The sequence below is a fragment of the Lygodium microphyllum genome, chromosome 29, assembly GCF_053477565.2.
Source record: "Lygodium microphyllum isolate KBCC chromosome 29, Lygodium_microphyllum_v1.1.10, whole genome shotgun sequence".
Classification (NCBI taxonomy): Eukaryota; Viridiplantae; Streptophyta; class Polypodiopsida; order Schizaeales; family Lygodiaceae; genus Lygodium; species Lygodium microphyllum.
In genome coordinates this window covers 61,448,684-61,474,549 of record NC_141163.1, presented here as the reverse complement: position 1 = coordinate 61,474,549, position 25,866 = coordinate 61,448,684, and positions in this window count along the sequence as shown.

Below are 25,866 nucleotides of genomic sequence, written 5' to 3'. Positions count from 1 at the left end.
AAGGAGGCATGGGATACTCTATCAAAAATGTATAGCACAAATACACAAGCCAGGAAAATGCAGCTCAAGCAAGAGTTGCATAATGTGCAAAGAGAAAGTATGAGCATCAATGACTACCACATGAAGGTGAAGAAGATTGCAGATGCACTTGCTTCCATTGGGTCGCCAGTGGAAGATGATGATTTGGTTTCCGTGACCTTGAATGGTCTAGGAAAGGATTATGCACAGTTTCGAACATCCATTTCCGTTCGTGAAAGATTTCCTGACTTTGAGGAGTTGATTGCTCTTCTAATTTCTGAGGAGCAGAGAAATGGTGGTGCATCTTCTTCAGGAGGAACTTCAAAAGAAGCTGTCTTCTACTCAAATGCTGGAAGAGGTAGAGGCAGAGGTAGAGGAGGCCGATTTGGAGGCCGTGGCAGAAATCAGAATATGCAGCAGACTCAAGAAAACCAGTCCTATGGAGGAGGACGTGGTAACTCTAGAGGTAGGGGGAGCCAAAGAGGTCGTGGTGGATGGCAAAGAGGCCAAAATGCAAACAGTAATGTTGAATGCTACTACTGTGGTAAAATGGGTCATATGGCTAAAGACTGCTATAAAAAGCAGAATGACATCATGAATGGAAAACTGCAACAAGGGAATTATGCATCTTCTAGTAGACAGGGTGATGACAGAAATGAGCACTTGTTTATGGTGCAGCACATGAACAATTCTGTGACAAGTGCAGAAGAAAGCAATGATGTATGGTATGTTGACTCAGGTGCATCAAACCACATGACAGGTCATGCAGAATGGATGGAGGATGCAAGGAAAATGGAAAAACCAGGATTTGTGGAGACTGGTGATGATACTGCACATCCTATTGTGCAGATTGGAAAAATTTCCTTGTCTATGCAGGATGGGAAAAAGAAATACCTGTCCGATGTATTTCATGTCCCGAATATCACTAAGAATCTAGTTTCTGTCGGTCAAATGGTTGAGCAGGGCTTGCAGGTCAGATTTAATCCTCATGGATGCTTTGTTGAGGATATGAAAAATAAAGGTCGCCTGATAGCAAAAGGAAAGAAGAAGGGCAGAATGTTTATGTTGGATGCAGACATGTCTGAATTGGGTGCAGCAATGTTTGCACATGGGACTGGTGTAGTTGCAGATATTGATATCTGGCATAAACGCATTGGTCATGTTAATGTACAATGACTTAAATCAATGCAGGCCCATAATATTGTTGCAGGATTGCCAAAATTCAAGGTTGCAAAAATGCATAAGGTATGTGAAGCCTGTCAGTTTGGAAAACAGGCAAGGAAACCATTTCCTAGACATGTTCAAGAGAGTGAGAAGCCATTGGAATTAATCCACTCTGATGTGTGGACTACTAAAGCTGCATCTCTTGGAGGCTGTCATTATTTTGTCACTTTTATTGATGACTATAGCAGAAAAGTTTGGGTGTATTTTATGAAAAAGAAAAGTGAAGTTTTTGGGCATTTCAAAACCCTTAAAGCTATGGCTGAAAAAGAAACAGGTCTGCAAATAAAATGCCTAAGGTCAGATGGAGGGGGAGAGTACCTCTCAAATGAGTTTGCAAAGTTCTTGCAGGAGCATGGCATAAAGCAGCAATATTCATGCAGTTATACCCCACAACAAAATGGAATTGCAGAAAGGAAAAACAGGCATATTGGAGAGGTATCTCGTGCCATGCTCAATGAAAAAGACTTGCCAGATTTTTATTGGGCTGAAGCAGTTGCTACAGCAGTCTACATAATGAACAGGACTCCCACTGCAGCAATACATGGAATGACTCCAGAGGAGAGGTATACTGGTAGGAAACCAGATATTTCTCATTTGAAAATTTTTGGTTGCATTGCCTATGTACATGTGCCAGATGAGCTGAGATCCAAGTTGGATCCAAAAGCTGAGAAGTGCATCTTTATTGGTTACTCTCTGCAGCAAAAAGGGTATAGATGCTATAACCCTTCTACTCGTAAGTTTACAGTGAGCAGAGATGTTGTTTTTGATGAGATGAGTAGCTGGTATAAACCAGTAAATGTGATTGATGATGTAGATGCACAAAATGGTAATGCTGCACAGAATTCACAGCAGCAGTCACAAAATATTAGTGGACCTGGAGCGTCCTCTAGCAGTGGTTCACATTCTTTGCCATGGACAGGCAGATTGAGATCAGGAGAATCTTCTCAAAGCAATGCAGATAGTGGTATGCAGGTATCACGAAAAGGAAAAGAGAAGGTTGATCAGCCCATGTTTGATGTGAATGCAGGTCACTCTTATGTGGATGGTGAATCCAGTGGCTCAGAGCAGAGCATTGATGATGAGTTGGGTATTCCCTCTATTGTTACACCTGGAGTAAGGAAGACCAGGGATGTTTTGAGAGCACCTGGGAGTGAACCTACTTTGCGCAGGTCTACGAGAGCTAGGTATCCTGTGGATAGGTTGAAATATGATGGATTTACAGCCATTCACTATGCATATATGGTCAAAGTAATACAGGAACCAGAACCCACTTCTTTTGAGGAAGCCATGGGAAAAGAAAAATGGGAGAAAGCCATGGATGAAGAAATGGATGCCTTGGAAGCAAATGCTACATGGGAATTGGTACCTTTACCTAAAGGTAAGAATGCAATTGGCTGTAAGTGGGTTTATAAGGTGAAACACAATGCAGATGGTTCTGTGAACAGATACAAGGCAAGATTAGTAGTCAAGGGGTATGCACAAACATATGGAATTGACTATGAAGAAACATTCAGTCCGGTTGCAAGGATGGCAACCGTAAGAGCAGTCATTGCTATGGCTGCATCAAAGGGATGGTCTTTACATCAGATGGATGTAAAGAATGCCTTCTTGCATGGTGATTTGCAAGAAGAGGTCTATATGGAGCAGCCACCAGGTTATGTGCATGCTGTTCATCCTGAGTTTGTTTGCAGGCATGGTCTGACAAGATAGGACAGTATCTTGTCACTATTGGCTTTCAGATTTCCAAGGCAGATTTCTCACTTTATGTGAGAAAAACAGAGAAAGGTATTATGCTACTTGTCATTTATGTTGATGATTTGATTATGACAGGTGACAGTGATGAAGATATCCTTCATGTGAAAATGCTATTGAAGCAGAAGTTTGAGATAAAGGATTTGGGAGAGCTGCGTTATTTCTTGGGCATTGAGGTGATTAGATCACCAAGTGGGATTCAGCTCTTGTAGAGGCAGTATGGATTGGACATGCTGTCCAAATATGGGATGACAGGCTGTAAGCCTATTTCAGTTCCTTTGGAGCAGAATGTGAAGCTAAGCACAGATGCAGGTGAGCTTCTGGAAGACCCTACTATGTACAGACGCATAGTAGGAAGTTTGATTTATATGACTATTACCAGGCCAGATTTGAGCTATGCTGTTGGATTGGTAAGTTAGTTTATGCAGGCTCCAAGGAAACCACATTTGGATGTGGCTAGACGCATACTCAGGTATGTGAAGTCCACATTGCAGTATGGACTATTTTATGAGACTGGGGTTCAGATACAGTTGCATGGATACACTAATGCTGATTGGGCTGGTAGTATTTCTGATAGACGATCTACCAGTGGATATGTGTTCTCTTTTGGGAGTGCTGCAGTCACTTGGAGCAACAAGAAACAGCCTACAGGTCCCTTGTCGAGCACAGAGGCTGAGTACAGGGGTGCAGCAATGGCTGCATGTGAGGTAGCTTGGTTGCATAAGCTACTTTATGATATGCATTAGTCTACAGATGGTCCAGTTGTCATTTATTGTGACAACATGAGTAGTATACACTTGGCAAATAACCCAGTCTATCATGCTAGAACAAAGCACATTGAGGTGCATTATCACTATGTGCGAGAGAGGGTTTTACTAGGTCTTATTGATCTAGTTTATGTCAGCACAGAGGATCAGGTAGCTGACATATTTACGAAGGCATTGGGCACAGAGAAGCTGCGCAAGTTCAGAGACCTGCTTGGTGTGCAGGAATTGGGATTGAGCTCGAGGGGGAGTGTTGAGATATCGAGCTCCACTCGTGATACGCCAAGGTGACCGTTGTGTATTTATGTCACCGACTTGTCAGTTGCAGACGCGGTTGGTACACCGCCCATGAATAATAGCTACATGATAGCTATCCTTATCTATTCTAGTTCGTGGCTCAGTTAGTATGCCACCTTAGTTAGTTGAGTTTGGTTTGAGACCCATATATAGGGTTCTTCTATTTCTTTGTACTTGAGTTCTTTTGGTTTACACAACTAAGAAGAGGAAAACTGTTTTCAGCCTCCACCCTTGTGTGTATTCCCCCATTGTGCAAGCAAGAAAGCTTCAAGTGAGACTCCTTCCTTCTCTCCCACAATCTTGACATTTTTTCCCTTTATCATCTTTATTTTCCTTCTGCAGGCTTCGCTAATTGCCTCACAACTAACAAGAACTCTTAGAACGGCTGCCTATCAAGCTAGCAGAACAGGGTCACTGGGACTCCCTTCTAAAACAGGTCTTCTGATGCTTGACAATGTCTTTACAGGAGGCAACAACTACTCAGACCTCCCTCAAGCATACTGAACCTAAACCTGGGACTTCATGCCTTGGACGTCGGTCCCCAATAAGAAATGAAAAACCCCCCTTAACAAGTACACAAACACATATAACATAAAAACCACAGTACTCATAAAGGAAAGATATCACCTAGATAGGGCCATAAGAAGCTTCCACGCAACAAAAGGCTCCTTCCAAGCTCTTCTTCCGAACCTGTCTAGCACAAAACTCAAACAAGAAACCATTAACCGCACTTGCACTAAACAGACAACTGGCCCTCTTGGCTTAATGAAATAAAGTACTTCACTACAAAACTGAATCGGCCCTCTTGGCCTAACGAAATAAAGCATTCAAAACCTCGCAACACTGGCCCTCTTGGCCTAACGAGATCAAACAGAATAGCACTTACACATCCCTCCCTGGAAGAATCCAAATATACAATAATAAGCTGCTTTCCAAGGAGGAAAAACAAGCTCGTAGCCCTAAACTAAATGCATAAGGTTATGACCTATCCCTCCTGCATATATAGCAAGAGGCGTACGCATAACATGTTGTCTAATCAACCTATGGGTCCAAGATAATAACGGTAGATTGGTCTCGGCTACTCTTTGCATCACCCATATCAACCATCGTTTGCCATATATTGCATGTTCTAATAACATCCCCAACAAGCGACTGGATCCTGTTTCATCATTGATAACAATATCCAGACTAGGCCCACAATTAAAGAAGAGGTGTTCTTCATAAGCAAGATTTGCCAATGAATCTACAAACTGATTCCAGTAGCGTGGAATCAGCTGAAGGGACACTCTCTCAAACTCCTCTAGTAGGGTCGTCGCAGTCCGATGATACATACAAAGAATGGGATTCCGTACTGTGTATGTCCCATCTAGCTGATTCAGGATCAACTGGGAATCCCATTTTACTGACAACTGACAAATACCACCTTGTTTGGCAATATGCAGTCCCATAATCAAGGCTTTATACTTCGCCATATTGTTAGTGAATCCTACCCTGAGATAAACAGCTAACTTCATTGTAACTCTATGTCGGGGATCTTGGATTACTACTCCAACACTCCCTTTTTTATTAGGGCCCCTGGATGCTCTGTCAAAATATAATGTATACGTCCACAATGGGTTTACACAATTGGCCATCACAAACTCCTCTATTCATAATTATGATAATCAAAGTTTAGCATGTTGAGAAGATGAACTGACGGCTCCATCCCACCTTCTTCATTGAACTCAACAAGGATACTCATCAATAGTCGTAAACAATGATGGCAAAAGACTTTAATCTCCCACACAAAGGTTCCGTCTTCTTGCTCAATCACTTGGTATCCTTTGCTCCACCAGATAAGTTTCCCTTGATGGTATCTTTGCTCCAGATATGGGTGCTCCAAATAAGGAATTAATCGACCCATCAACCGTCTTTAAGCTCTTTCGCAGGTCTCAGATCATTCCCAGCACGGACCTGCAATGCATTTCTCTATATATTAGCATACTTAGAAGTAATAAGGTTTAATCTTATTAAGATTAACCTTATTCTTAAACTCTACTCCCTGGAGATCAGCTAATAGGGCTGTAGACCTATTCTTCCCTAACCTAACAATCTTGTAGGGGCCATCCCATTTAGGTTCCAATTTCCCTGGGAACAGCTCCCTATGCGCATCATAATATAAAACCAGTTGTCCTTTCTTAAAGGTATACTTCTTCGCTTTCAGGTCATGCAACTGTTGCATGCGATGTTTAGCCACCTCTTGGTGTAATAGGCTTTGCAACTTAATTTCATCGAGGTGCGCTAAAGTCGTGAAACATTCTAATAGGGCGTCCTCATTACCCAAAGAATGGTTTATTGCAAATCTTATGGTCGGCAACTCAATTTCTAAGAGTAAAACGCACTCTTCACCATAAACTAGTTTGAACGGCGTGTGGCCAGTGGCGTGCTTGAACGTGGTATTATATGCCCATACTGCCACATACAGCTTCTTGTCCCAGTCTCGTTTCTTTTTAGAGACTATCTTAGTCAAGATACCCACAAGCTGTTTATTAGTACTTTCAACTTGTCCATTTGCTTGCGGATCATAAGGAGTCGTTTTATTGTGCTTGATTTGCCAAGCCTCAGTCAAGCTTTTGATCACCTTATTCAAGAAATGGGTTCCACGGTCTGACACTAATTCTTTCGGGGGACCAAAACGGCATATTATCTGCTCTAAAAGGAAACTAGCAGTTTCTTTAGCATCATCTTTCCTTGTTGCACGTGCTTGTGGCCACTTTGTGAGGTAGTCAGTTGGTACAATAATATATCTCTTTTGTGCAGTCGACGACGGAGTAATAGGACCCACAAAGTCTATTCCCCACTTCTCAAATGGAAGTATCGCCATAATAGGGGTGAGTGGTCTTTCCCTATTCTCGCGACTATCATTTCGTTGGCAAATATCGCATCTCTTAACATACGCGAATGCATCCTGGAAGATGAATGGCACCTCGTCAGGCATCACACATCGGCAATAGATGTCATCAACCCCTTGCCGATATAGTGTACCTGCGATCAAGGCAAACTTTAATGCTTGCTGCTTAATTTTCCTTCTCCCAGCTTTAGATAGTTCGGATCCAGCCTCTCCTGTCGATAAATAATGCGTTATTGCAGCATATCAGGAGGGAATAGATGCCGTATCTATCTTAAATAATGACTCCATGTCAGTACCTTCAGTCACAGATTCTTTAGGCTCCCCAAAGTCCACAAGACATTCCACAATACCCTATAACCTTGGTGGCTTACTCCTAATCTCATAATCAAACTCCTGCAAAGTGATTAACCACTTCGCTAGACGATCAGGCGGCTGCAGCTTATTCATCAATAATCGAAGCCCCTCCGCCTTCGTATAAAGCACAACTTTCTCATAGAGGATATAGTGCCTAAATTTCTTGGTCCCAAAGACCATCGCAAGACACAACTTCTCCATATAGGTATAATTGATCTCTAAAATGCCCAATTTTCGACTAGTAAAGGCTATTAGATGATACCACTTTTTCTCCCAAATTTGGGCTAAACAACAGCTGATACTATGCATGGCGGTTGCTGAAAATATGTAGAACACCTCACCTCTTTTAGGTGCTTTTAAAATGGGAGCTTTTACTAGCTCCTGTTTCACATCCTCGAAAGCTACCTTACAAGGGTCACTCCATTCAAATGAACAGCTAAAGGATAATAGATTTATAAGCAGCAACGTTCTGTCTGCCAAGGGGTTTATGAATCTATGGTAATAACTAACCGAAGACAGGAAGCTATGAACTTCTTTCGGAGTGCGTGGTGGACCCATGGCAACTATGACTTTGACCTTCTCGGGATCTGTCACAATTCCTACCGAACTGACCACATGGCCTAGCAATAGCCCATAAGGTACACCAAAAACACACTTACGTGGGTTTAGAGTGATACAAAATTGTCTGTAGTGCTCAAAGCATTTTCTTAAAATGATCAACTACCTTTCTCTCACGGTAGCGGCCCCTAAGTCATCAATAAACACCTTCAACTCTTCAGGGAATATGTCACCGAATGTCTTATCTGCTGTTCGTTGCCACGAACTAGGCACATTGCATAAATCAAAGGCCATCACATGGTATGCAAAAGTACCAAAGACAGTAATAAAAGTTGTTTTCAACTTGTCCTCTTCTGCAATTGCCATCTGGTTATATCCTGCAAAGCAATCCATAAACGAATATACCTCCCTACCCACTAATTGATCCAAAATCTGGTCAATAAATGGCAACGGGTAGTAATCCTTAACTGTTTGCTTATTCATCTCTCTAAAATCCACACATAATCGGATTTGATTATTTTTCTTCTTTCTGATCACAACTGGAAAACACCATTCCGTGTGTTGCATAGGGAAAATCAAACCCGCTCTCCGAAGCTTCTGTAACTCTTCAAATAGCCCATCTCTCAGTTCGAAAGGCATACGCCTTACTTTCTGTCATACAGGGCGGCTTCCTTCCTTCAACGAAATTGTATGAATGGCGAAACTAGGAGGAATGCCTCTAAGTTCATCATAACTCCAAGCGAAAATATCACGGAACTCTTGGATCAGAGAGACGTACTCCTCACATTCTTGGACGCTGAGCATGGACCCTGATTTGATTGGTCACGACTCATCAGGCATACCAAGGTCTAGCTCGATAACATCAGCATCTCTTATACGATCTTGGGCCTCTATCGGCTCGTTCAAAGTGATCTGATAGATGTCTTCCGTGGTGGATCCCTCTTTGGACTCATCACTCGATGATGTCTCGCTGCCAAATAAATCCTCTAATGTCTCCAATTCTGTAGAAGATAGAGGAGCTCTCTCACTTTGCGGGGACTCAGGATAGGCATCAATCACCACGCGCTGAGCACCTCTGTCGAATATCAGCCGACCGGCGGGTATATCCACTTGACAGTCCACTTGCAAGATCCAAGGCCGTCCAAGTAATACTTGGTAACTTGGACGCCCTGCAAAACGAATCACCCTAAAGTCCAACATGCATTCTACATTTGTAACAGTGACATGGACCTTAGTAATGTAGCATTCCGGCTGTCTCAAACTATCATCCGCCATTCTGAGAATTGTGGAGGTATCTTTTTGGATTGCAAGACCCAACCTTTCCATCAATTCAGAGCTCATAATGTTAACAGATGATCCCGTGTCGACAATGGCATAATCTACTAATATCCCATCGACATAGGCTGCAACCCTTGGGCAATGCTTCTCAGCATGCTCGAACCAGTCATCACCAAGTCGCGCAATACCCAAAGGTTCTACGATATACCCGGTACGTAGGATCTTTCTAAATTCCTTGCGTACTCCTGGGGAAAGCTTAATAAGCTGTAAAAGGTTCACATTCGGCTTGACTTTGCAAAGAGAGCTCGCCAAATCGAATTCATGATAGTTCGGTAGAGTTCGCTTTTCACGCCAAACCATCCGCTCTTTAGGTCACTGAACCGGCTTTATTGCCTCTTTTTTAACTTTCACCTTCTTCCTCGATGGTTCCTTATCCTTCTTAACATGAGCTTTACTATCCACGAGCTTTAGAGGTCCCCCTTCCATGGCAGGATCCAGAACTTGCGTTCCTTTGCTACCCTGTTTAGGGTTTCCGTCGACAGGCTTATCCTTGTCGACCTCTCTACCCTTTTGACCTCTTGTAAGGACAGCTCGCAGATTAGAGGTTTCAGCGTCATTAACGCGCACAGCCTCAATCAAACTAACCCCACTACCACTAGGCAGATCCTCCAGTGTAGTCTTTGGTCGTTGGAGTATTTGTTTAGGTCCGTCTTCTCACAAGGAATCATTTCCTTGCACACGATGATTAACAGGCCCTGGTTGCCGACTACCTCGCTGGAGGGAACTAATCTTACTCCAGCAAGTGGCTGCTAAATGGCCAGATTTCCATAGATGTCGCACTTGACATTTGGGAAATTTCGTGGATAATGTTGCCCACCACACCATTTGCAGCCAAACCTCGAAGGTGCACCCTCATCTGGGTATCTACTTCCTATCAAATTTTGTGGTTTTTTAAGAAAGTTGACATCAATGGCTATTTGTCGATACTGCTCCGTAATCATGTCGGTATAATGCTTCATCATGTCCTTAACCTCGCCAAGAACATTGGAAGCGCTCAACTCGTAGCCTTGATCATTACCCTGTCGTTCCATCAGCCTAACAATTAGATTAGGCACTCGTTGTTGAACCAGAGTCATGGTATTAGGATTAACTATCTAGCCTCCACCATTTGGAGCCATTTGACTGCCCGTAGGCATCGACATGCTAGGGGGAACTGGTAATAAAGGCACATTCTGCATCATGTTCCCTCTCCCATTAGGATTAGCCATCGCTATCCCTTGGCTACCACTGCCATTGGCTATCGCCATATTATTTCCCAATGCTAGACCCATATTCGAATTGTCTCGAGAGGCATAGGTTGCTTGTAGTCGGGATTCCACTTCTTATGCTCATGTAATGGCAGTATCTATATCCCCCAAAGGGACACTACTCAACTGCAACTGGATATTAAAATCCAAACCATTCAGAAAATATTGCAATTGGGCAGCTACGGGGATAGGAATAGAGGTGTCCAACTTACAGAAAACCTCTTTTGATTTCTTCGCATAAGCACGAATATCCTCGTGTGGTTCTTGGCGGCTCACGTTGAGTACACGCAACCAATATTGCCCACCCCGTTCAGGGGCAAACTCCCTTCGAAAAGCTTCATAAAATGAATCAATATTCAATATGGTTCCGGCTTCTAAACCATGATACCATATGGCAGCTCTTCCTTTGAGAGTCATGTTGAAGAACATCATTAAATGCCCTTCTTCTTGGATGCGACAGTTAAACATCAGCTTTTGAAACTCCCTGATGTGGAGTTTCGCATCTTCCTCAACTAGCCCATTAAAAATAGGTAGCGGGTAACCTAGAGCCAGCAAATCCATCGTTCTTGCAGGAATTGCAATGGGCTATGCCATGACGGAAATTGGATTTGCACTAGAAATAGGGGACGGTGGAGTTACACCTCCTGCACTTGATGTAGACTGCCTTATGGAAGAAAGGGGAGCACTAGAGCTTCCACCTTCTCCTAACTTACTGCTTGTGGCACCAAGACCACTAGATCCACTCCCTCGTGAGGGTTTAGCACCGCTACACTTAGGGGAATATCTCCTAAGAATTTCAACACGTCGCCTAGCTCTTTCGTCTCTCTCCTGCTTTTGGATTTCGGCTAGACGATGCTTATCGATGAATAACGGGTCAATCTCAGTATCCTTTGGCATAAACTGCTAACTGATCCCTAGACAACCAGGATTCGAGGACCACCACTTCTAAGCGGCTCCTGGCAGATGCACCATTGATGGAACCTAAAACGGGCCGGCACTGGCTCATGCACTAGCCGGACCTCTATCATGCGCTCAACAACCCCACGGCCTCATGGCCAGGAGTGTGGATGACACATACATCATCTTCCTAAACATATTGCATTTGTATCACGTCTTGTAGCCCAACTCTAACCCAATTAACACTCCTCACAGGGAGTCCCAGCACATTGCCAAATAGCATGAAGTACAAACATAGGAGGTCCTCCCACGGGCTGACTGCCGCTACCTCACTGTGACTCTCCTACACCTTGGGGATTGGCCCCTCGATGCGTCGCTAAACATATATAACACATACGAACACAAACTTTTCTCTTTCATGATTCTCGTATTTCCAGGAGATATACCATGCTTTCTCACTTTACTTTTCCCTAGACCCAACGCCTAGCCTACAGTTCGGACAACCTTACTCACTCAACGTTGGTCATATTTCTCTAGAAAGAAATTGCCATGCATCCAAGAGGTATTGTCTGATACATTTTATCATTTCTTTATGATTTATGAAAATTGTGAATGTCCATGTGCTCAAACAATTAAGAAAATCAGCATTGGTGCACATGTGAAAAACATTTCTTTCAATGATTTTGACTATCGCTCATATGCAGCGTTGCATGAACCTAGCACCGAGAAACCCTCGTGCGACTAGGTTCTTAATTTTTAATTATTGACCAACCTAAATAGTATGCATAAAAACCAGCAAGCTTTTCATCATTTCATTCAGCATTTAAACACCTTTTATACACTCTACCCCCTCACCCATTTAGGTTGTGCATTATTGATCGGTTTACGGTTCATTTTTCACATTTTTATTGTATGAAAAGCAATAAAAACTCACTAAAACATAAAGGTAGGATTGAACTGAGGCTAAACCTCATACTTCAGACCCCCCATACATCCACAAACATGAATCCTAGTTTTCCTTAATTTTCGGCACTCAAAATCTATTTTTTCCATATTTTTCCCCATTTTCACTATTTTTCTTGTATTTTTTGCAATATTAAATAATTAAAAATTCAAAATGACTTGTGGGCTGTGGCCCTTAGGTTCATTTGCAACAAAAACACAAATTTAGTTGGTATATCTTATTATATTTTCCATTTATATATCAAAAACACCCAATTTTTCCATATTTCACGTGTTTTACGGGTTTTACACTATTAATTTCATTCACAACACTTACGATTTTCTGATTTTCTAAGCATAAAATGATCAAACTCATAGCAAACAAAATTATAATGCATAATCATCCCATGGGAACAAATATTCATGAAGCAAATTGCATAAAACATCAATTTCCTTTGTAAAAATGATATTACCGTTCTTTGCGGGTTGCGGGTTTTTATTTGCCATATCTCAAGACTGATTTCCAGCCACCATTAATGCTCATGACAGTCCACAATCAGCAATCTTCATTCCTCTTGAACCATGGAGCAATCCGGTCTTCATTGGACAAGCATCCGGTCTTCATTGGACAAGCATCCGTCATCCATTCTTCTTCTTCTTCTTCACCACATGAATCTACCCTTAGAAGAGAGAGAGGGAGGAGAGAGAAAGATTGAAATCAGAGATCTTCATAGAGACCGCCATTGGAGGAGCGAAGCACGGCAAAAGGATCAGCATCTAGGGGGGATTCAAGCCCCATGATCAATTGGCATGGTTGCTCACAGGCAGGAGATGGCATGATCAACAAGAGGGTGCAAATTTTGGCGCCCTCCTCCTCACGCCCTCCTCCACGTTTTTTTATTCCTCATATGCATGAAAAGTTTCATGCTACATTTAAATTTTTGGCTCCCAAGGGTCACTTGTCCATTTTGGCCAAATTTTCTCCACCTCTTCGTATCTTGACCGGTTTCTTGGCCATTTCCCCGTCCGGACTCTGAATTGAGCTCTGAAAAATCCTGGGTGTCTGGCTTGACGTCTCGCATTGGCCGGTAACTCTTGTCAACCGGCAGGACAGTCTAAAAAATTATGAAAAATCAACAAGTGTCGCTCGGGCGCCTTTAAAGCACTTTGGCGCTTAAAATCGTCCTAGATCGAGCCGCCGCCTTCGACGTTGAATATTTTTCCCTTGATAGTTGTAAATTTTAACTATTTTTAAGCACTTATTGGCACCAAAACTCTGCTCTCAAGAAATCACTCAAAATGGAGACCTAAAAGAATTTAAAATGCCCAAGAAAATACACATAACCTAAGTTTCACTATTGTGGCTATCATACATGTGTTCAATTTCTGTCCATATATCCATATATCATGCCCATATGTCATACATCAACTATCCAACAAGAATTAGTGAAAGCGGGCTCAAACAATACGTGTACAGTGGCCCAAAAGCCATCAAAATACATGTCTAAAATTGAGCATTTTTCTTGGTTTTTTATGCATTTTCTCATGTAGAGAATGGAGTCCCAATTAAGTGTCAATCGAGAATCAATTTCGTAGGATTTTTTCAAACATTTTTCCCCTTCAAATCAACACTAAAAAAGGCATAAAAATTGACCTTTTAGCCTTGAAACAAGCTAGTTCAATAGGATTGCAGTGTGAATGCAAGACATTGAATGAGTTTGCAAAATAACTAGTTCAGACGTCTCCCATTGTGAAACTAAAGTTGCCAAAATAACATATTCTTCTTTCCTTCCAATGTGAATACTCCAAATAACAAGTTCTTGAAGTTGTAGTGTGAAATGAGTTTGATTTATGGGCTTTTGTATTTAGAGATTTAAGCTCTATAACCACAATAGGAAATTACAAAGAACTCTTCTCTTTCTCTTCTTTGTGGCTACAATGGATAAGACCCTTGCTTCTCTTTGCCAAAGAGCCCCTATACTTTCTCACAAGCTACCCTTGAGCTTTTGAGTGACAAGCAAGCCCTTTGGTCACAGCCCCCTAGCTTTTGGCAATCAAGATCCAAATCCAAAGACAATCAAAACCTTGTTATCATAATTCATTTTCAACCTCCTTTTACTTCTCAAAATACATTCAAAGCAAGCTCAATAGGTCCCAAATCTAAGCCACAATAGCTCTTGAATCCATGTACTTGCTTTTAGTAGGTGGATTAGATGAGGATTTGTATGTGATTTAATAGCAAACACCAAGCTTTCAACTTGAAGTAGACCTCAATTTTTCATGTTCTTAGATCCTATCTTTTGCTCCTACACTCTTGATATGGTATTGATATCGATGCACAATAGAAGGGAGAATGGCACAAGATGTAGAGTCTCAAGGAATAATCTTCATCTTGATCTTCATTCTTCTCTTTCTTCCCACATTCAACAGTCTACCCACAAAGTATCTCACTAAAGTGATAGATACCTTTTGACCCTTAAGTCACTTTATACATAGCCTCTCTTTTATTTATGCATACATAAGATATATACTTATCCTATGTCTTATTTCTCAACATCATTGATCACAAAAGTCTTAAGTGAAACTTCATTGAGTTAGATATAAACACAAGGCTACATTGGTGGATAGAAGTCTTACAAGAATATGATTTTGAAATCAAGTATAGACTAGGTAAAGAGAATGTAGTAACAGATGCCCTAAACCCAAAGCATTTCTCAATGCTCTCATCTTAGAGGAACCCTCTAAAGTAGAATCTCTAGTTGACATGGTATCAATGCCCAATAATCCTATTATAGAGATGGCTAGAAAATAAGAAACTAAAGATCCTAGGTATTAACATATGCTAAGAAAAGTCCAAGCCAGAGAATGAAACCCTAAACTCAAATTCAAGAATAAAAAATTCTCTATTGATGAAGGACTTGTCTATTTCAAGATGAGAGTGTGCATTCGTTTGAGTCAAGAACTCAAGAAGGAGATATTTTGGGAAGCTCACAACTCTCCATTCTTAGGAAACCTTGACTATGCAAAAACTCTCAATACCATAAGAAAAATCTGTCATTGGGAGAAACTTAAGGAAGATGTACTTAAGTATGTTACTGAATGATCAATATCCCAATGAGTAAATTCTAAACATGTTAAGATACTAAGCAAGATCTAGCCACTTGATATTCCTCAAATGAAATGGAAATTAGTATGGATTTATAGTTGGATTACCCTCAGTTCAAGGAAGATGCAACTTAATATTAGTGATTATGGATATGTTGACAAAGGTTGCTCACATTATGCCAATCAAAACCAACTACAAGGCTTTGAATATTGCAAGCATTTTCATTAAGGATATCTTTAGGATTCATGGATTGCCAATGACCATGATTCTCTTTTTACTTCTCACTTTTGGAAGAGCATGTTTGAGGTGATTGAAATGCAACTTTGTTTTAATATAACTTACCATCCTCAAAGTGATGTCCAAATAGAGCAAGTAAATCAAGCCATTAAGGACATACTTAGAGCTTATTATTGTAGAGAACCTAAGAAAGGGATAAAGTATCTATCCTTGCTTGAATTTTCTTACAACATGTCTTGTCATTAGAACATTCAAATGACTCCACTTCAAGCATTGTATAGGCAAGATTTGTCTTACACCACTTAAATTTTTTTATCCTATGCTAAAGGTAGAAGCTGAAATGTTACAAAAAATGGATGAAAAAGTTAAGGCCATCAAATAAGATATCCAAGCTACCAAAGATTGAGAAAAAGCATATGCTAATCTAAGAAAATAAGAGAAAATCTTCAAGGAGAAGGGGACATAGTCTTTGTCCATGTTTTCTCTAACAAGAGTTTCTTGTCCTTGGGACAATTCAAGAAACTGAGCCCAAGTCTTTGTCCATGTTATCTCTAAGAAGAGTTTCTTGTCCTTGGGACAATTAAAGAAACTAAGCCCAACATATTGTGGGTCATACAAGGTTGTTAAGTGCTTAGGACCAATGCATACAAGTTACAACTCCTTGAATACTTGAAAGTTCACAAAATGTTCTATATGAGCTTATTGAAGTGTTATGTAGCCAATATTGATTGTGTTCTTGTGATGATAAAAAAATCTTAATCCCAAGCCAAGGAGTTCTTGAGCTTCAGCATGATAAGATACTTGATGTAAAAGAGAGAACCCTAAGAAGTAGAACCATTAGAGAGTATCTTATCCAGTGGAAGAAGTATCTTGAAGAGAATGCTAATTGTATTGATGAGAAATCACCATGTAAGCAATATTCCCAATTTCTTTTGAGATAAGAACATCTTGACTCCTCTAAGGGGAAAAGGATGTAACATTTTGCACTTCCTTCCCCTCCCCACTGTGTATGAATGGGGCCTTGGGGGGAGATTAATAAATGAAAGAATAGGCAATTTAAAACTTTATTATTTAAAACCTCACATGTAATACTTACCAATTGTGTCGTCGAATCCCAATCCCACCACCACCTTGATTTGTCTTACTACCATGCCATCTTGAAATGCTTGTCGATTGGTTCATCCCCCTTGCCATTGTGAACATCACCCTCCTTAGCTTGCTACAATCTAGAAGTCCCACCCACCCCACCATGTAACCACACATTGTGGCATTGATAATATCAAGGACAGACGACGATTATGAGAGAAAGAGGGGAGGGTATCCCCCCTCCAAGGCTATATAAGCCTTAGTGCTTAAGGCCTTGACATTAAATTATTTGGGCCAAAGTGATGCCATATATATATATATATATACAGAGAGAGAGAGGAAGAGAGATAAAGAGAGGGAGGTAGAGTACATAGAGAGAGACAAGAGATAGAAGGAAGGGAAGGAGAATGTGAAGATTCTAAGATCTCATCAAAGGACCCTTCTTCCCCTCTCCATCAAAGCCCAAGTGACTTCCCTTCTTTCTATACTTGGTGACGAAGGAAGCTTCTACAGCTATGCTGCATTCATTGTCTCAGTTTCCATTGTGAACTCTCTCAAGATTGCTAAAGCAAAGAAACCATTGTTGAAGTTGAATATCTTCACCAAGTGATGGCACCCAAGAGAAGAAGCTTGGGAACTACAAGTGCCTATGGGAAACACACTAGCAAATATTAATAACACACCAACTTTGCCAAACCAATTCAAGGTTCTTCTATTGCATACAAATCCTTGTAATATAAATGAATGCTTTGATGCTCATTTTAGAAGAATAATAAAGTAATAGTTTAGAGAAAATTTTGATTTATGAATTTTCGCTTGCAAGGCTCCGACTTAGATTAATAAAGTAAATCAACTAGCACATTGTAACTCTAGTTAGACATATTATTTGTAGGGTATAAATTTTCCATTAAAAATACTTAGGATTGTGTTTATCTTGCATACATGGAAAATAACTATTCTCTTGGGGTCCTCATAAGGATTAGAAGGCCTATGATTAAGGGGAAAACCTCTTTCATATGTAAATCTTACTACATGATAGTGGGCCATAGAGTAACAAGATCCAAATGCCATCGATCTAATAGGATTTGCATAAGGTTCTAAATTAAAAACCTTGGTAAACTACCTTACTCATGGAATAGCCCTAGAAGAGGGAAAAAGGCTATTGAGCTCCCAAGTCAAAGTAACTCGAGCATGGTTAAGTGCTATAGTCTTCTTAAAGGAAAAAGATGAAGAGGAGGCATTAGTCCCCCTCTTCGTGACCCTATGTTCCATCATTTGAGTTCCAAGAGATTTACATCATCACGTCAACTTGAAAAATTTGAGGAAACCCCTTTAAGACTTCATTGATACATAAGAGAAGTATAAAATGTCAATATACACGAGTGCTCAAGATCCATCAACTAAGGGGTTGAAGCTTTAGAAGCTTGAAACATCAAGAGAGCGTATCCCAAAATAGAAAATCATTTGAGGTGTAGGTGGGATCAAAGAATGTGATTAAGGTAAAACAAGATGAACATAAGAGAGAATCTTAGTTCTCTAAGAAGGTTGGAAAAGTTCAAGACTTTGGAAACCCTAGTAAACTAGGGTGAATTCCATATTTTCTTGTCATTGAAGATTTATTGACACCATGAAATGAACTATTTGTGTTTGTAAGATTTAGTATTTTGATTGAATCTTAACAATAAAAATTTGATATGGTTTGCTCTAGACCTCCCCCAAGACACAAGTGGTTATTTAAAACCACATCCAAAGCTAGGAGGACTAGCCCCATTTGTAAGAGGTCTCTTTGTAGAGAGGATGTTAAGAGGTGGTAAGAGTTCTAGGGGGCTCTAGTCACAAATTCCTCACTTGTCTAGGGACTACCTAACCCCTATGAGCCTAGGATGGTCTTCGTAGAAGCCTATGTTACTAGTTAAGGTAGTGTAGGAACTTGGTGGATTATACTTTGGATTTGTCCTTATGGATGGGAAATATATTGTAATAAGATAAACCCTTAAGATGAATAAATGACTCTTTGATAAGCATTGCTTTTATTGTTTGATTTTCATGAGTTTGATTTATGTGAATGAACCATGTGTTTAAAGCTTAATTAAGGAAGGTGTTTTTACATGTTCACATAAATGTGAAAGATAATTAGATAACTAAAGAATGCCCATCTCAAAAGGAAAGTGAGAGGGTGAAATCCTTGATGGGTTTTGTCCTAAGGTTGGGTGGTCTTGATTAGCTAAGAGCTTTCTTCAAAAAGTTACATTAGGAATTATAAAGTCACACATTGACCCAAATTAGTAAAACTAGTAGAGCCCTCACTCTATAGCATTTTAGGGGACTTGAGTGAACTATGCCTTATGGGAAGAGGGGTTGATGTGCAACACTCCCCCTTGTTTCTCACTCTCTTTGAATGAAGTGCAACATGACTCCACTTTGTTTTGAGTGGTTTGTGCAAAATAAATGCCTGAAGGCTGACACTAGAAGACCATTAGGTGATTGTAGTTTATGTAGGAATTGAATTCAAGTCAATCCTTATGGAAATATCTAGAACCTTCCCCTATGCCATGGACTCAAGTAAGTCTAGGCAACAAACTCTGTGGTATTCCAAGGAGTCTCAGATGGCATCGATTAGAAACATCTCTTGATGGATGATTGAAAATTGTGCCAATGAAGGCTCTTCAATCAGGGACACCATATAAAGCTTCTTGAAGGCTCTTCAATCAGAGACACCTTATAAAGCTTCTTGGAGGCCAACATCCATTTTCGAATTCATGACGCTTTTTTGGCTAAAAGCTAGTTATAGTTGGCCTTGTTTCATTGTAGATACTCCTTAGATAGCCTTCTACTTTTTGAACAAATTTTACTCTTCCATAATGACAACAAAATGCAACCTACATAGATTGAAAGTATTTTGATTGATGATTTTTGACACCGAGAAGTGCTTAAAAATAGCCAAAAATTGTCGAAGGCAGCAACTGCAATCAATTGGACTTCTGGAGATGCCCAACAGTGAGGGACTTCGAGACGGATGCCCAAGAATTTTCGGAGGTGGATTTGGATGCCGAATGCGGGAGATAGGTCACTGGATGGGAGGCCAAGGACCAAGAATTGTGTAAAAGGGACTTTAGCCAAAGGGGTGCGACCTTTGGGGCCTCCCCTTGGAGCCCCAAGCAACCAAAAAATGATTTGGGGGGGGGGGGTTGTGTTTTTTGCCACTAGGAAGAGGGCGCCATGAAGATGGCGATGGATTCTTGATGGGGGGCTATGCCACTTCAATACAACCCCCCCCCCCCCCCCCCAAACAGATTACATGGAGGATTTCCCCCTTGCCTATGCTCCCTATCACCTGTCTCTGCCTGTGAAATGGCTGCCTGGTTATGGAGGATGAAAATCAATCTTTCTCTCTTCTCCCTCTCTCTCTTCCAAGAGGCAATTCATGTGGGAAGAACCAAGAAGAGAACCAGTTGAAGAACACTTGTCCGGCATGGTACCGGATCACTCCTGGATCGGTGGAGGGCTAGAGTTGGCTGTTTGGAGGTGGGATAAGCCTTGAATGAGGGCTGATCTGCAGTCCCGCATCATATTTTAAACCTGCAAAGAAGGAAAAAACCGGTAATTCTATTTTACAAAGGAAAATTGCTTGTTTTTTACATTTGATTGAGCCAATGTTGTTCTTATGGAGTGAAAATTGGTAGACATGCTATTTACTATTTTTTCTATGCTTTCATGATGAAAATTTAAAAAAACATAGAGTCAAAATGCTGGAAATAATTTTTAGAAACCCGTAAAACATGGTTTTTATGAGGAAAATGTGGCTTTTGGTGTTTTCGGGTGGGATAAACCAATACACATGGGATAAAATGCTAATAAAATCTATATTTCTATTTTTTTAAGAATCAAGAGCCATAGCTCTAAAAATATATCAATTTTTTAAATTAGAAAATAGAGAAAAATAGAGAAAAATAGAGAAAAATAAGAGAAAAAATAAGAATATGCCTTAGAAAAACATGGAAAAATATAATAAGTGGTTGTGGATGTATGGTAGGGCAAAGCATGATGTTTGGCCTTTGTTTGCCCTATCTTTTTGTTACAGTGTGTGATTAATTGCTCTTTATGCACTAAATCATGACAAAATAATCTCTATACACGTATGCAACGAATCAAAACATAAACGGTGAGGGGGAGTAAGATTTTGTACAACAGTTTGAGGGCTGAAATAATATAAATTTTGATTGGTTTTTCCTATGCATATCATTTAGGAAATGGCCTATTTGGAAATAAGGGATCTAGAAGCACAAGGTTCACCTTGGTGCTAGATTATTGCAACGAAGCATATACGTGTTAGTTGGAATCCATGGAAAGACTGTTTGCGTACTAGCACATAGACTGATTTTGAAACATAACTGTTTGTGCACAATGAGACATCCACTATTGCATTGATCATACATGTGGTATCAACTCTTGGAAATGCATAGCAATTGTTTGAATTATAGTTGACCCACGTTTGAGAGGGTGAGATTCCCCTTGCCATAGGATAGCCATTCGTTTCGTGGGAAAATTTATCGGTGAGAAACATGGTATCTCCTAGATCTCGCTAAAAAGAGAGGAGTTTTGTGCGAATGCATTTATAAAAGCAGTGCATCGAGGGGCCAATCCCTAAGATGTAGGAGAGCTACAGTGGGGCCACGGTAATCAACCGATGGGGTGCCTCCTGTGTCTGTGATATGTGGCACTTATTGCCAATATGTGAGCGATACCCCCTTTTAGGGGTTTTGGGGAAGGTGCCATTGGACTCTTATCTAAGCCGCGAGGTCATGTGGTGGTGGAGGTGTCTATTGTATGCACGAGGGTTTGGCTAGTGCCACAACTAGTGCCGGCCCATTTAGTCCCATCATATTTCAAATGAGATTTATTTTGGTGTCTTGTATACCCCATTCAACTAGCGTATGAAAACTTATTTTAGATTTTGTTCGGTAGGATCTAAACTAATAGCAAGTGTTGGGGGTAAAGGCGCCTTCGCCGTGCCGCCCCGTGTATTACTACACTGACAGTACCCGCCACTGCACACTGCAGGTGGTGGGCGCCCGTCACGTCACTTTATTCTTTATTCTTTTAGTGACAGTTTGAATAAAGGAAGGCCCGGTCACACATTGTGACTGTTGGAGTTCCCATTTCTTGTCTCTCTCTTTCTTGCTCTTGCTCTTCCGCCATAGCTCGCGTGCAAGCTTCGATTTTTCTCACCTTTCAACTGGTATCAGAGCTTGGCATTCTCTTGCTCGAGCTCGACTCAGTGCTTCCCGACCTTCGCATCGACTTGCTTCACGCATTGGGTCTCCATCCCGGCAGCCATAGCCGACCTCTCGAGCTCCCGACTCTCCCCGACTTCCCGAGCTCCATCCCGGCCTTCTTGAGCTTCATCAGGGCCTTGCCCTTGAGGTATTGCTTCAGCATTTGCACGCGTTTGAGTGTATTCTCAGTTTGAAACAGGGCAGGAACAAAGGGCAGCCACTCTTCTTGAGCTCCATAGCTCATATCTTCCCTCCCCTTTGCATTGGGCCTTCATGGCTTGGTATGTGCCTACCTTGGGCCATCATTGAGCCCCCCCAACCATCATAACTCCACATGATTGGCAGCAGTACTCCAGGCCTCAACACGCTGAATATGGCGCCCATTTTCAGACTTTGAACTCCACGTTTTACAGCTGAATGCCTTGTTGCTCATGGAGCACTCATCATTGGCCTATTTGGAGGGCATTTGAGCCATTTTTGGATGTCATTTTGATGCTTTGGCTTGACATTGAGGTTGGAAGCTGATCATTCTCAGTTTTGAAACTATCATTCACTGCATAACAGTGCTGGAAACAGGGCAGCACCCCTGACACTGACATTTGTTGCTTATGCCTCATTCCATTGGAGCTATTTGATGCCCGTATGCGGTCTACTTCCTACCCGGATGTATTGGGGATGTATGCATTTGGTTTGACCATGATTTTGGCTTGACTTTGGGGCTGAAATCTATTGTTTAGAACAGTAAATACATGTTGGAATAACAGTGGGCTGAAGGTACTTTACATGCTTTGGCACTTACCTACCGATATCGGATGTATGCTTTAACACCATATTGGGGAATATGGGAATTTCCCATAAGTTTGGTGTTGAGATATCGAGATCCACTCGTGATACGCCAGGGTGACTGTTGTGTATTTATGTCACCGACTTGTCAGTTGCAGACGCGGTTGGTACACCGCCCATGAATAATAGCTACATGATAGCTATCCTTATCTACTCTAGTTTGTGGCTCAGTTAGTATGCCACCTTAGTTAGTTGAGTTTGGTTTGAGACCCATATATAGGGTTCTTCTATTTCTTTGTACTAGAGTTCTTTTTGGCTTACACAACTAAGAAGAGGAAAACTGTTTTTAGCCTCCACCCTTGTGTGTCTTCCCCCATTGTGCAAGCAAGAAAGCTTCAAGCAAGACTCCTTCCTTCTCTCCCACAATCTTGACATGGTATCAAAGCCTTGTTCGTGGTAAGGAGCTCAAGAAAGCAAGCCAAGCTCGCGGTGTTCTGGTAAGAGGAGGAGGGTTGCTTTCATTTTCTGTTTTGGGAGCAGATCTCTGCAGGTAGCACAGCCGGAAAGTGCAGGAGTGCATTGTCTCAAGTTGAGACGCCCTTCGCGGTGAAGCACAGCTGGAAAGTGCGGGAGTGTATTGTCTCAGGTTGAGACGACCTTGTTTTTTTTATTTGAGGCCATTTCAGGGCCTGTTTTGGAGGCGGAAGTTTTCTGCACGCACTCAGGAAAAGGCCCAGTTTTATGCTGTGCAACCACTGTTCTACAGGTCGGTAAATAGTTACTATAAAAATTGCATTGTATGCTTGTGCGCAGAGACATTGGGAGTTACAGAATCATCCCTGTTGCCTGTTGATGCAAAATCGTCACTAGGAAGTGACTGTGTGGTCAAATACCACTTTTGCCAGTTTTGCAGATTTTCCCTTGTGAGGGTGAAGCTGTGGTTTTTGCAGTGACAGAATTTTTTGCAGTCTTCTGTAATGGCATCTAATTCTCTTTCGTAGATTGTCACTGAAAAGCTTGACAAGAACAACTTTCAAGCATGGAAGTTTAGAATGACGAATTTCCTTATGGGAAAAGGATATTGGGAATTTGTTGTAGGAAATGAAGAAGAACCAGTTCTTCCTGATGTTCCCAATCAACAGCAAATGCAGGCATTTAAAGCATGGCATGAGAGAGCCAGGAAAGTTATGTATTGGCTGTCTATCAGCATTTCAGACTCTATGATTGTGCATATTCAGGATGCAAGTACGCCAAAGGAGGCATGGGATACTTTGTCAAAAATGTATAGCACAAATACGCAAGCCAGGAAAATGCAGCTCAAGCAAGAGTTGCACAATGTGCAAAGAGAAAATATGAGCATCAACGACTACCACATGAAGGTGAAGAAGATTGTAGATGCACTTGCTTCCATTGGGTCACCAGTGGAAGATGATGATTTAGTTTCTGTGACCTTGAATGGTCTAGGAAAGGATTATGCACAGTTTCGGACATCCATTTCAGTTCGTGAAAGATTTCCTGATTTTGAGGAGTTGATTGCTCTCCTAATTTCTGAGGAACAGAGAAATGGTGGTGCATCTTCTTCAGGAGGAACTTCAAAAGAAGCTGTCTTCTACTCAAATGCTGGAAGAGGTAGAGGCAGAGGTAGAGGAGGCCGATATGGAGGCCGTGGTAGAAATCAAAATATGCAGCAAACTCAAGAAAACCAGTCCTATGGAGGAGGACGTGGTAACTCTAGAGGCAGGGGGAGCCAAAGAGGTCGTGGTGGATGGCAAAGAGGCCAAAATGCAAACAGCAATGTTGAATGCTACTACTGTGGTAAAATGGGTCATATGGCTAAAGACTGCTATAAAAAGTAGAATGACATCATGAATGGAAAACTGCAACAAGGGAATTATGCTTCTTCTAGTAGATAGGGTGATGATAGAAATGAGCACTTGTTTATGGTGCAGCACATGAACAATTCTGTGACAAGTACAGAAGAAAGCAATGATGTATGTTATGTTGACTCGGGTGCATCAAACCACATGACAGGTCATGCAGAATGGATGGAGGATGCAAGAAAAATGGAAAAACCAGGATTTGTGGAGACTGGTGATGATACTGCACATCCTATTGTGCATATTGGAAAAATTCCTTTGTCTATGCAAGATGGGAAAAAGAAATACCTCTCCGATGTATTTCATGTTCCGAATATCACCAAGAATCTGGTTTCTGTTGGTCAAATGGTTGAGCAGGGCTTGCAGGTCAGATTTAATCCTCATGGATGCTTTGTTGAGGATATGAAAAATAAAGGTCGCTTGATAGCAAAAGGAAAGAAGAAGGGCAGAATGTTTACATTGGATGCAGACATGTCTGAATTGAGTGCAGCAATGTTTGCACATGGGACCGGTGTAGTTGCAGATATTGATATCTGGCATAAACGCATTCGTCATGTTAATGTACAATGACTTAAATCAATGCAGGCCCAAAATATTGTTGCAGGTTTGCCGAAATTCAAGGTTGCAGAAATGCATAAGGTATGTGAAGCCTGTCAGTTTGGAAAACAGGCAAGGAAACCATTTCCTAGACATGTTCAAGAGAGTAAGAAGCCATTGGAATTAATCCACTCTGATGTGTGGACTACTAAAGCTGCATCTCTTGGAGGCTGTCATTATTTTGTCAGTTTTATTGATGACTATAGCATAAAAGTTTAGGTGTATTTTATGAAAAAGAAAAGTGAAGTTTTTGGGCATTTCAAAACTCTTAAAGCTATGGTTGAAAAAGAAACAGGCTTGCAGATAAAATGCCTAAGGTCAGATGGAGGGGGAGAGTACCTCTCAAATGAGTTTGCAAGGTTCCTATAGGAGCATGGCATAAAGCAGCAATATTCATGCAGTCATACCCCACAACAAAATGGAATTGCAGAAAGGAAAAACAGGCATATTGGAGAGGTATCTCGTGCCATGCTCAATGAAAAAGACTTGCCAGATTTTTATTGGGCTGAAGCAGTTGCTACAGCAGTCTACATAATGAACAGGACTCCCACTGCAGCAATACATGGAATGACTCCAGAGGAGAGGTATACTAGTAGGAAACCAGATATTTCTCATTTGAAAAT